We start from the raw sequence: 13,592 nt of genomic DNA on the forward strand, positions 1-13,592 counted from the left end.
CAGGGGAGGAGACTAAGGTCCAAAGAATTTGAATAACTTGCCCAATTGGAGTCATGCAGGCAGGAAGTAGTAGAATTCATGATTCCAAATTCATTATTCTTCCTTCTGCACCATGTTTTCTCTCTCTCCTATTCTTATACACCTCAAAGAAAGTTCTTTCCCTAGATATCTTAAGACCTCCTTTCAGTCTAGGATGGTGAAGATTTTGCCAGACAGAGAGGCAGAGAAAAGACATATTTCTATGAGTCATGTGTGTGTGTGTGGGAAATTAATTGCTTTTTTAAGTTTTAATATTTCCCCTAATTACATGTAAAAACATTTTTTCCACCTTTTTAAAAATTCTGAGTAAATTTTCTCCCTCCCTCCTTCCCTCTCCTTCCCTGTTGCCTCCCTGAGACAGTAAGTGATCAAATATAAATTTTATATGTGTAATAAGGTAAAACATCTCCCCATATTAGTCATTTTGTGGAAGAGCACTCAAAACAATAAAAACAAAACCAAAAAATTAAGAAAGTGAAGTCATCTGTGATATCCCTTGATATCAGGAAATTGTTCCTTTTATTATCCACAAATTGATAGTGTTGACATTTAGGTCAGTTCAGTTACATCCTGACATTCAGTGGATCTCTTCATCAGGTCCCTATACCTACCCTACTTCCCTTCACCCCAGTCTCTTTATCTATCTTCTCTCAGTCTGCTTAGTTCTCAAAACAATCTCTTCCTTTTGATGATAGGTCTGAGGACCAGAAATCCCATCCATCTATCAGGGCTTCAGCTCAGGGGCCCAAATCCCGCCTAGAAGAGCCTAACTTGGCTGCCATATTGGTTTGTATCCAGCTATTTCAGACTGGTCAGAGTTCTTCCTGATCTCCTGCCAGAATAAGGTCTCTTGGCTTGGCAAAAGGCCATCAACATCAGGGTGATGATGAAACACGGCTCCTGACTCTCTGATGTATTCATCTGGCAGCTGTGGTATGGAAGGTGAACTAAGGGAAGCAGCATTTCCTCTTTCCTTTGACTGTCCCAGGAGGCAAAGGAATAGGATGAGAGAAAGAAGCACTTCCCGTCTGCTCCTCAACCCCAATCCCTTCAGACATCTAACTCTCAAAGATGGAAAGAAGCTTGTTACACTGTGGTAACTGCACTTTGGCTGTTGGATGTGTCATTTTGCACTGAATTTCCTAAGCAGAAGACTTTCAAGGCAGAGATCTGGAAGCCCATGCTGGGCTAGCCAAGAAACACTTGAGTAACAAGATATTATAGATAACATTAATTGTAGCGGTCCTTGATCAAAGTTACACTAACTGGGGAATGGGCTGGGGATAGGGGTGCCTGATAGTATTTCATTTGTAATCAAATCTACTATTTTTCAATCTGTTAGGAAAGCACATAGATGGAAAGATGGAAGTGGGAGATGGGAATCTTCATTTTAAGACAACTTGATCAAGGAGGGATGAAAGGGTTCTTGTAGATGACATTGTAGAATGAAGTAAGAAAGGGTATTTTTCATTGTAACACATGATAAGCAGCTGAGTGTCATTTGATGAACCTGATGGAGAAGTGAAAATCTTTTTTCTGAGCTGAAAGAGAGGGAAATTTCTAACTTCTCTACCAGCTTAGGCAAGAACCCCTTCAAATTTCCGCATTGCCTACATGGAAGAAGGTGGAGATCCCAGAGGAAAAGTGAGGGGGGCAGCTGTGTCTTCTTTCTTCTTTCACATTGCTACACTGGATACTAGGCTAGGATTGATTTTTCCTATTCCATCTGATAAGATGGCAAAGAGAGAATGACATTTTGTCTTTCCTACTGGGACTCTGAAGTTACTCTAAGTGTAAAGCGCATGTGCACTAGAAATAAAATATCTTCCTGATAGATTCTAGGTCCAAGAGCCTTTCTGGGATTCTCAGGACCCATTCATTCATCAGGGAACCCAAATCTATGCTGGAAGAGTCTAACTTGGCTTCCATCTTGATTTGTAGCCAGGCATCTCAGGCTGATCAACTGGGAAATGACTGAACAAATTCTGATATACGAGTGTAATAGAATATCATCTCACCAAAGAAATGATGACTATAAGAAATATGAGAAGACATAAGAACTGAAGCAGAATGAAATAAACATAAGCAGAAAAACAATATACAATAAAAGAAAAAGAAAAAAAGAAAACAAGACAGAATGCTATGTAATAATAATGACTAACCTTCACCCCAGAAAAGAGATAAGAAAATGAGCTTTCCTCCTTTCATTACAAGGTGGGAGACTATGGGTGTGGAATGGTGTTTTTGCTTTCAGATTTGATCCCTATGTCAGGTGCTTTGCTTAACTTTTTCTTTATTATAAGGGGAAGACTCATGGAAAGAAGCAAGGTGGGGAGAGAGAATAAGGGAGAGGTATATCTGGAAATGACTGATGTAAAAAGAAAATATCAATAAATTTTTAAAAATTTTAGCATGTGACAGAACCTTACTAGAATAAAGTTCTCTGAGCTTGCTATTTTCCTCCAACTCCAGGTTTGCCTGGCACAACAGTCATCCTTACAGATGTATAACTGAGATTGTAGGCCTTCTAAAAAAAAAAAAAAGCCTTGGGTTTAGGTTGGAAGTATGATTCAAGAACTATTCCCATTCTGACATTGTGAGTTGAAATAAGTTCCTGAACTTCCCTCTCTTCAGGTTTTCTTCCCAAAAATGAAGTCCAATCTGGTCCAGTCTGTCATTCGGGGGTGTAAACAATGGGCATAACCACCACACTCAAACAATTCATGACCTGTGACTCTCAACATGGGTGCTCAAAGTGTGGCACCCCTAGGGAAATGTAACTATTCACAGAAAAAGAAACAGCCCAAATTCTTATTTCTACTCTCTGGAAAGCATTTCTTGTTCTCTCTGGTTGTTCAAGGTAGCGTGACAAAGATTCTCACTTCCTCATGAGACAGTCCTGTGATTATTATACTACAATGGGGCAGACTTTCTGAAACAAGGACTCCAGATCTAAGAGTGAAACATTCCACTTATTAAGGGAATGGAATTCTTGGGAACATCTAGACCTTCAAGAACACTGGGCAGAATGAATCCCACCTTTAGATCTTTAGATCCTGTCTCTGCATATATTCAGTATCAATAGAAGTAGGCAGCCACTTATATGTGTTGACATCTGAATTGCTAATGTTGTTCAGTTGTGCCTGACTCTTCATGACGCCATTTGGGTTTTTCTTGGCCTAGATACTGGAGAGGTTTGCCATTTCCTTCTCCAGCTCATTTGCCCTAGGAGGAATCGAGGCCAGCAGGATTAAGTGATTTGCTCAAGGTCACATGGCTAAGAAGTGTCTGAGGCTCAATTTGAACTCATGAAGATGTCTTCCTGATTCTAGGACCAGCACTCTATCCATTGCACCACCTAGCTGCCCAAAGTCTGGATAAGATAGTCATTCCTTAGGGTGAAGGCACTGTCCAAAAAGAATGAGCTGCTCTTAGAATTTGAAATTGATTTAATTTAAAATTAAAATGAATTATAATTAAGCTGTTATTATCCATTAACATCTCAATTTAGGTGAGTTTCTCAAGTCCTTTTGGATGGACTGCTGACAATGAGGTGACAAGTAAGCAGTTTTGTTAGGAGCTTGGGGAGAAAGAGCCAAACTTGGAGTGCTGCCTGAAGATGCCAACATTCTGAAGGAAAGGACTCTGGGACGTTGGGAGGAGGAGGAAAGAAGGCATGGAAAAAGAGATGGGAGGTTCCCATGATAAACCCATGAGAATTTCTTATTGCCGGGGTTGGTCCTGCCTTCACTCTTCCCGAAAGAAGGATCGGAAATGGTCGGATGAAGTTTTATCCTCTATCGGTGAGGTATGAGCACCTTGGATGCCTGTGGCAAAGTGCAGACAGTGCCCTTCTGGAAACTTGCTATACATGCCTCGCTGGAGGGTCCTGGTTCATCTCGCCCAGTTGGAACCTAGGCTCTCTGGGTAATTCTGGTGTGGGGACAGTGGAAAGAACTCTGAACTATGAGGATCTTTAAGTGTCCGTCCTTTTCTCTGAGTCTTAGTTCCCTCGTTTGTCAAATGGAGATAATATTTGAGCAACATACCCTCAGAGAGCTGTTGTGAGAATCAAAGGAGAGCATATGCGTGATGTGTAAGAGGTGCAGTGGACAGAGCACCAGACCTGGATTTAGGAGATTCATTTCAAAGCTCAAATCTAGCCTCAGACATGGATGAGCTCTATGCCTTTGGGCAAGTCATTTAACCTTGTTTGCCTCAGTTTCCTCATCTGCAGAATGAGCTGGAGAAGGAAATGGCAAACCACTCCAGTATCTTTGCCAAGAAAACCTCAAATGGTGACTATTCTCTTACAACAATGACCAATATGGAAGTACGTTTTACATGATAATACACGTATAACCCAAATCAAATTACTTACTATCTCCAAATGAGGGGAGAGGAGGGAAACAATTGGAAACATATGTTGAAGATTGTTATTACATGTAATTGGGAAAATAAAATATCTTTAAATAAAAAAGGAAAAAGTAAAGAAAATTCCAAGTGGGATCACAAAGAGTAAGTCATGATTGGAACTACTGAAAAACAAAGCCATCAGTCTTCAGCTTGGGCCATGTTTATACATTTAAGGTATATGTTGATGTGTACAGTTTTAAATTTTGTTGAAAGCAATGTTTTCTTTCTGAAAGAACAAATTTATGGTGTTGAGATCAAGAGGCTAATGAAGGCTTCATAAGTATTATATAAAAGGAATAATTTTATCTTCCCATTCTATACATTTCTCTAGTGAATTTTAATGCTATATATGGCACAGAACATATTTTGTGGCTTGTATATAAATTCAAAGTATTAGCAACTTTATTCATTGTTATTAAAAATTCGATTATGTTTTTTAAAAATTTAAATGTTAGCTACCTTCTCTCCTAAAGGCACAACTTTGTTCAACATGAGTTAGCTATTCTTTCAATACTGATTCTCACTAAGGACCCCTTAGCTTAGAATTAGTTTTAACGCATTCACGGAACTTCTCCTTTTCCAGTTAATGGAAAGCCCTTGACAAGAAGATGGCATTTCATCCACACAGTTGGAAATGTCTGTCAAGTGGCCTGCCTCCTGACTTAGCTTGGCAATAAAATACATTAGCATGCTGGAAAATAGTTGGGGGCAAGAGGACATGATTTAAAAATAGCTCAGTAACCATCCCTTAGAATGACAAAACATTTCTCTCATGTTCCATTCTGAAGATAAAACTAGCCTGCCCAGCTCTTATCTTTTGAGAAGCCCAAAGTGCTCTTTTGGAATAATATTTTGAACTCAAGTCACATTTTCCCAACCTTAGAAATTAGTGAACTAAAGACCAGAAAGGATATATAATTTCCATATAATCACATAGCAGGTAAGGGAGAAAATTTGGCTTAAAATCAGGGTCTCTTAATTCTGCATACTATGTTTAAATATGCTAAAATCTTGGGTATGGGATTTAAACTTTTTAAAATAAATTTCCACATCAGTTTTTCAAAGTTATATGATCCAAATTGTCTCCCTTCTTCCCTCCCTGCTTCTGGAGCTGGCAAGCAGTTCAGTCTGGGTTATACATGTGTTATCATACCAAACATATTTCCATATTATTCATTTTCATAAGTGAATAATCTCATAAAACCCAAACCCCAAAACATATACCCAAATAAACAAGTGATAAATTCTATGCTTTCATCTGTATTCCTACTCCAAAAGTTCTTTCTCTGGAGGTGGATAACATACTTTTTCATCAGTCTCTCAGGGACTTTTTACCTTCACCCTTCCCTTTGTTTGTATTTTCTCTTATTCCACTGACCTCTCTCGGTTTTCCATTTCCAGAAATCACAGGGAAAGAAACCAGAAAAGTTGGTCAGTATATCTGGGATCTGTCTTCTCAACTGAGTTCTATTTAAATTCAGTTCCACTATGTGTCCATTTTCTTAGACTTTTTCTACCTACCTGATGGGTTTGTAATACAATTCTGTTTGGTAACTGAGTTTAAACAAATATAAAGTATCATTAGTTATTATTGCTTAAATTTCAAACTGATAACTTTCAAAGTTCTTAAAAGAATGAGCGCTTTTTGAGTTTTCAATCACATCCACATGCATCATTAGCTGTTTTGCTGTTTTGAATAAGTCCTATAGGCTGGAAATGTTGGGGGTCCTAAGGACCAAACCACAGTGTCCCGAATGCTAAATACTAAGCAGCATTATCATACTTTCTGATAGTCTTGGCCAACACTAAATTTCCTGAAAACTGGTTTTTCTCCATCTTATTAAGGCAAAGTTGAAAAAAGGCAAGATGCTACAGCTTGATTCAATCTTTTTCTTTTTTTAATCAAAAGAAGATTGCTTTCCACAGAGGGCTTTTACAGGTTTATGGGAGTTGAATTTAAATAATACTATCATTTTCAAAGTATGTTGGGTTGGATAATTAAGTCATTCTCTGGACATGTTCCTCCAGTTCTCTTCCAAAGAACAGTTGAGAGAGCTGCAAAACCAATGGAAGACAAGCAGATTGAAAACAAAAGGGACAACCCACCAACTCAAACCTCTGGAACATTCCCCTAAGTCTTTTGATTTCAAGTCCCCACCTGAGAGCCTCTCTAGAACTAATGTCCAACAAAATTCTAAGCATTTCAACTACTTTAGGCTTTATTGACAACAAATATTGACAGAGACTACTCTTCATTGCTAACCATCTTTCCCCCAAAGTTGACCCTTCAAGGTACTGATGCTAGAAATAATGCCAAAAGAAAAAAGCTTGGATTTCCATAAAAAATATGCATCCAGGTCATTTAAGGTACTAGACTAAGGCAATGGCCTCTTGTGCAACACTGCAGCTGGACAGTCGCTGAGGGAACATCTGTTTGGAAGAATCTGTGATCTGGCTCCTTCTGTTGCTCTTCCTTCCATTCTTCCAGTCTGTGTGCCTTTCCAACCTGAGTACTTTTCAATCCCGTTAATCTGAGGAGTTACATCATGGTGCACTTTCAAGGTAGGCAGACCTAGTGGAAAGCAGATATCAGAATAAATCATTGTCCATAGTGGCAAGGGGAGCTAGAACTGTCCCTCAAGATGGCCCAAAGACTTCCCCATCCTTTCTCTGAAGCAGTAATGACAGACTGAATTGGTGCCATGGAAAAAGCACTGATAGGGAGGTCAAAAGACCTAGGTTCAAATCTTGGCTAGAATGTTCACACTAGAAATGCCACCTTAGACAACTTAATTAACCTCTCTATGCCTCAGTTTTCGGATCTGTTCGATTAGGGCACTGAACTAGATATATGGTTCTTTTTGTTGTTGTTCAATTATTTTCAGTCATGTCCAACTCTTCATGACCCCATTTTTTTTTTTGCAAAGATGCTGAAATGGTTTTCCATTTCCTTCTCAACTCATTTTACAGCTGAGGAAACTGAGGCAAACATGTAAGTGACTTTCCTAGGGTCACACAGTGTCTGAGTCTGGATCTGAATTCAGGTCTTCCTGACTTCAGACCCAGTGCTCTGTCTACTGTGCCACCTACCTGCCCTACCCACCTAGCTCTAAATATATGATGCTATAATTAGAACCAAGACTATACATTTTATTTCTCATTTTTAATTATTTAAAATTTGTTATTATTAATAATGACAACAATAATGATAGCAAACATTTGTGTAACATTTAAAATGCTTTCCAAATTGCATTTTATCCTTATCACAATTCTGTGAGGTTGAAGTTACTACTATCCCCATTCTAGTCTGATTTTTAAATAAGGAAGAAGAAAACGGACATTTATAGAAAATTTTACGGTAAGCAGTGGCTATAGCCCCAGGCTTAGAATATGGAAAACCTGAGTTCAAATATTGCCTTAAACATGTATTAGTCATCAAACCCTATGTGATTCTCAACACTGCTCAGCCTCAGTTTCCTCATCAGCAAACTAGGGATAATAATAGCCCATATCTCCCAGAGTTGTAGTGAAAATCAAATGAATTGGGGCAACTATGAGACACAGTGGATGGAGCACCAAGCCTGGAGTCCAGAGGTCCTGGGTTCAAATCTGTTCTCAGACGCTTTCTATCTGTGTGACACTGAACAAATAAGAATTTTTTTAAATCAAATGAATTCATATATGTAAAGCCCTTTGGAAGCCTTAAAGTGCTATATAAATGCTAGTTATTCTTTCCCAAAGGTTTTACATTATGTAATCTCATTTGTGGTGTGGTGGATTCAGAGGGGATGAAGAGATATCTCTGAGCCTGTTTCCTCAAATGCAAAATGAGGGGCTGGTTTAGATGACCTCAAGACTCCCTTCTAACGCGAAACCTACAATCTCATAGTATTCACAATGGCCCTAGGAGGTTGATAGTACAGGTAATACTCTCCCCATTTTACAGGTAAAGAAACCAAGGCTCAAAGTGGTTAAGTGATTTGCCCATAATCCCGCAGCTATGAAGTATCCAAGGCAGCTACTTTGTTTCTTTGATGCTTTTTGGTAGACTCTCATTAATTGGGCTTGGCTGATTATCCCAGATAAATATTAAATAACAAGAGTCACAGCTTATGAAATATCCCCGGCCAATGGGCATCTCTTCTCTTTTAAACACCTCTGGAGTAGGAAATTCCACACACCCCTTAGTTGTGGCATCCATGACGGATTCTTAAAGTATGAGGTGAGGCTAGAATATGATGAGATTGATTTAAAAACACACACAAGTATAGCACAATGCCTTGGGCATAAATAAGGCAGCACATCATTATTGGTGGGATTTTTGAACTTCTACAAAATAACTTTGCTGAACCATGTTGTCACTACCCAGATCATTCCTAGAATTGCTCTTTGGAAATGAAAGTGGGAAGGAAGGAAACATACATTTATTAAGCAGATACCATGTGCTAAACATTGTGCTAAGCACTTTACAAATATTATCTCATTTGATTTTCACAACAACTCTGGGAGGAAGGTGCTTTTGTTATTATGATCGTTCCCATGTTATAGTTGAGGAAACTGAGGCAGACAGAGGTTAAGTGACTTGCCCATGGTCACACACTACCTGAGGCTAGATTTGAATTCAAGTCTTAGGCCCTACTGGAATCCACTGTGCCACTTAGATGCATCTAAAATTCAAACATTAATCAACTCCCACCACATGCAAAGCACAGTGAAAATTTACGAACCTTCTCAAAAAGTTGGTCTCCTTATTTTTGTCATCGCACCGAGTAAAGACAAGACCACACGCCAGCCGATCCTAGCATTTTGGAGCTAGAAGAGGCCTGAGAAATGATCTAGTCCAAACTCATTAATTGGGCAGATGAGGAAATTGAGGTAAGAGTAGAAAGGAGGCAGCACGGAATGATTTGTAGGAGGACAAATCCCAGGTCATGGCAGACCCAAGCCTGGAACTCGGGACTCCTGATGGCTATTCCATCAGGCTGCTTTTTGGCTAACATGTTAAATGTGTCCACCTCAGACCCTGCTGCCTTCTGGTCAGTCTCTCTGCGGGTGATGAGCACAGTGGAGGGGAAGGGTGACTGCTGGAGCAGCTGGCAGCATCGTTAAGAGAGGGAGGGAGACACACTGCAGCACAAGAAGGGGAGAATGCAGCCATCTGGCTAACCTCTCTGTTCTCTTTGCTGAGGCTGGGAAGAGTCGAGAATTTACCAGCTCAACACCCTGCCTCTCCCAGAGCCAAGGATGCTTTCAGGCCTGTCATCCAGGCTGCAGAGCTGGAGATCCAAGAACCTGCCTGTGGTTTTCTGGGGTGAAGCTACTTGGCAGGTTCCCCATCCTCCTGGCGAACCTGCTCTACAAACCTGCAGCCAGATTCCAGGCTTTCTCCCATGGATTATTCAGCTGCTGCAGGTCTCATGGCAAGAAATAATTTCCAATGTTTGGCTTTTTCTGATATGTAGAGGAGCCCCAGTGATCACCCATTTAGGGCCCCTGAATCAGACTGAACTCCAGGGGCTCCCTATTACTGGGATCAAATATGGTCTTCTGCTTGGTATTTAAAACTCTTTACAAACCAGCTTCTTTCTATCTTTCTGGGCTTAGCTCCAAGTATTTTCGGATCTAGCTAAACTGGCCTACTTGCAGTTCTTCAACTACCACACTCCATCTCCCATCTCCATGCCTTTGCCCTGGCTGGTTCCCATGCCAGGAATATTCTTCCCCTTTCCCTCTGCCTCTTAGTGCCCCTGACTTCCTTCAAGATTCAGTTCAAATCCCATCTTTCTTCTGTAAGCCTTTCCTGGTTCTCCTTCTGTCTGCCCTCTTCCCTTGCCATCTGGTTTAGCTCATCTCAAGGGCGCTTCCTCTCTGCCTCTCTCTGGATCTGCCCCCCCATCATATATAATGGTATAACACTAATAATAAATATGCATGCGTGTATAGACATAACTACATCTGTTTATGTCTATCTATAGTTGTCAAAGGTGGAACTCGAGCCCTGATTTTCCCAGAATCCAAGTTCAATGTTTTTACCAATGCTCTGTCAAACTGCTCACATGTGTATGCATGTATGCAGTGTGTACCTAGTGATTTACATAGTCTCCATTAAAATGGGAACTCCTTGAGGGCAGAGTGTTTTTCACCTTTCTTTATGATCCAGCACTTAGCCCAGAGCCTGGCACATAATACATTTTGTTAAACCTCTGTTAACTAACTGAATGGCAGATAACCCCAATACTCTGATAAATGTCTTTGTCAGGGGGCAGCTGGGTGGCTCAGTGGATGGAGAGCCAGGCCTAGAGACAATCTGACCTCAGACACTTTCCAGCTGTGTGACCCTGGGCAAGTCACTTGACCCCCATTGCCTGGCCCTTACCTTACTACTCTGCCTTGGAGCCAATACACAGTATTGACTCCAAGGCGGAAGGTAAGGGTTTAAAAAAAAGTCTTTGTCTTTTTGCTCATGCCATGGCCCCTGCCTGGTCAATCTAAATCTTTCCCATCCTAAAGGGCATCCCTCTTTCCTCAATCCTTCTCTGACCAATTATCTCCTTTCTTAAGCTTCAATAGTATTTCCTACAATTATGAAATAAGAGTTTGAGGCAACAGTCCTACTTCACACTTCTACCAGTGATGACACTGAAGGCAAGAAAAGGGTCAGAAACTTAGTGGCAAAGCAAGAACTTGAAGCCCAGCCTTACCACTATACCTCATTAATAATAACAGCTAAGAGGCAATGAGGTAGCACAATGGATAGAATTCTAGGCCTGAAGTCAGGAGGTCCTTGGTTCAAAACTGGTCTCAGGCACTGCCTAATTGCATGACCCTGAGCAAGTCCCTTGACCCCAACTCCCCAGCCCTTATTGCTTTTCTGCCTTGGAACTGACACATACTATCAATTCTAAGCCAGAAAGTAAAGGTTTAAGAAAAAAATAGCTAACATCTGTAGAGTGCTGTAAGTTTGGAAAAGGACTTTATAACTCTCATCTCATTTAATCCTCAAAACAATTCTGTGGAGTAAATGTTTAAGTGCTATTGTTGTCCCTAATTTATAGATGAGGAAATTGATATAAGGGGCAGGGAGAGAAATATAGAGATGAAAGAGAGACAGAGGAGGGAGAGAGACAGAGAGAAGAAGAGAGACCAAGAGAGAGGGAAGGAGGGAGAGAGACAGAGAGAAGAGAGACCAAGAGAGAGGGAGGAAGGGAGACAGACAGAGAGAAGAAGAGAGACCAAGAGAGAGGGAGGGAGGGAGAGAGACAGAGAGAAGAGAGACCAAGAGAGAGGGAGGGAGGGAGAGAGACAGAGAGAAGAAGAGAGACCAAGAGAGAGGGAGGAAGGGAGAGAGACAGAGAGAAGAAGAGAGACCAAGAGAGAGGGAGGTAGGGAGAGAGACAGAGAGAAGAGAGACCAAGAGAGAGGGAGGGAGGGAGAGAGACAGAGAGAAGAAGAGAGACCAAGAGAGAAGGAGGGAGGGAGAGATAGACATAGAGAGGAGGGAGGGAGGAAGACAGATAGACAGACAGACAGAGACACAGTGAGGGAGGGGGAGAGAAAGAGATGGAGGAGGGAGAGAGACTTCCTCAGGATGCTTATAATTGTCAGAGGTGGCATTTAAAAAAATTTCTTTCTGTCTAGGGCTAGGCAATTGAGTAAGTGACTTGCTCAAGTCACACAACTAGGAAGTATCTGAAGGCAGATTTGAACCTTGGTCCTCCAAACTCTTGGCCTGGTGCTACAGCCACTATGCTGTATGGCAGTAGCTGATGTTATTTAAACCCAAGTCTTTCCTTTCTGACTTCAAGTTTAACACTTTATCTCACATGGCTCTCTGCAGTGATTAGCAGATAATACATGCTCTCAACAATTAAAATGAATCAAGGATCTACCTTCTAAACTCCTTAAGGCACTAAAAAAATTGCTAAATTAGACTATTACCTTTGTTTCTAGGATATCAGTTTAAATACTTGCCATTCTATAGGCAAGAAGGAGAAAAAGATGCTCTTAAAAATCTGGATTTTCAGAATGATAGACCAATACTGTAGCTCCTTCAATATATTACATAGCATAATAGTTTTGTGGATATCTAATTTGGGATCTGACTAGTGTAATAAATTACCGACCAACATCACTTTGTCTTTTCAGATACTTATCATGAATGGATGGACATAGGGGCAGAGGGAAACTTGATAGATATAAAAGCATTGAAAAAAAAAACCCCACCCACTTTGTATTTTGCCATTCAGGTATCTAGATAATTAGCATTTAAAACCCTCCACAATCTGTCTCCTACCTATCTTTCCAAACTGACGTCATGCACACTTTGTTCCAGACAAATTCTACTGTTCCCTGAATTCAATATTCTATCTCCCTGTACGGGCTGTTCTTCATGCCCAGACGGCTTTTCCTCATCTCTTCTTAGCTTCCTTCAAGGATCAACTCAAGTACTATCTCCTGCTATCAGGAGGCCTTTCCTGATTTCCATTCTAAGCTTGTCTCTGAAACAACAAAAAATACTTTTTATTTTATGCATATGCCTCTGTGCACATACATGTACATACATGTACAGTAGAATTACTTTGTATTTACACATGTATATGTGTAGATACATATGTATCTATATCTAGAGAGTATGCATATCCATGATGGCAAATCTATGGCATGCATGCCAAAAAGGGCACATAGAACATTCTCTGTTGCCAGAGTTTATTACTAGAAAGGCAGAGGGACTCTGGCGGAGCTACTCCCTACCTCCCTGCTCCTCTGCCCAGCAGTCCAATGGGAGGCTTACTCCCCTCCCCCTTTCTACCCAGGCTGAGGAAATTCCTCACTTTCCCCGCCCCTGTGCCCAGCAACCCAATGAGAGCACCTAGGAAGTAAAGTGGGTGGCTCATGGATAGCAGAGCTGGAGGGGAGCAGAGCACTGGGGCCTCTCCCTTCTCTTTCTTCACCTGAGTTGAGGACATTTTGTCACTTCGCCTACCCCTCTGCCCAGTAGCCCAAAGGAAGCACTTCCTCCCTGCCTTGTGTGGGATAAGGGGAGGAGGGGCAGTACTTGACCGGTGGGGGGGGGGGGAACACAGGTCTCTGGGAGGGTAGGGGGCAGGGCACAGCAGGCAGTCTCTAAAAGGTTTTAC

The 13,592-nt window shown here is 41.1% G+C and overlaps 1 protein-coding gene across 2 annotated transcripts in view; it reads left to right on the plus strand.

The window, feature by feature from the left end:
* The window catches only part of CIITA (class II major histocompatibility complex transactivator), a 118,297-nt gene extending 111,503 nt beyond the window's left edge, over positions 1-6,794 (plus strand). For both annotated transcript variants that reach the window (XM_016423999.2, XM_016424000.2), the window contains exon 20: positions 735-6,794. The gene's annotated coding sequence lies outside the window, so the exon portion shown is untranslated. The remainder of the gene's footprint in view (positions 1-734) is intronic.
* The last annotated feature ends 6,798 nt before the right edge of the window (positions 6,795-13,592 follow it).

Source organism: Monodelphis domestica, chromosome 7, assembly GCF_027887165.1.
Source record: "Monodelphis domestica isolate mMonDom1 chromosome 7, mMonDom1.pri, whole genome shotgun sequence".
NCBI lineage: Eukaryota > Metazoa > Chordata > Mammalia > Didelphimorphia > Didelphidae > Monodelphis > Monodelphis domestica.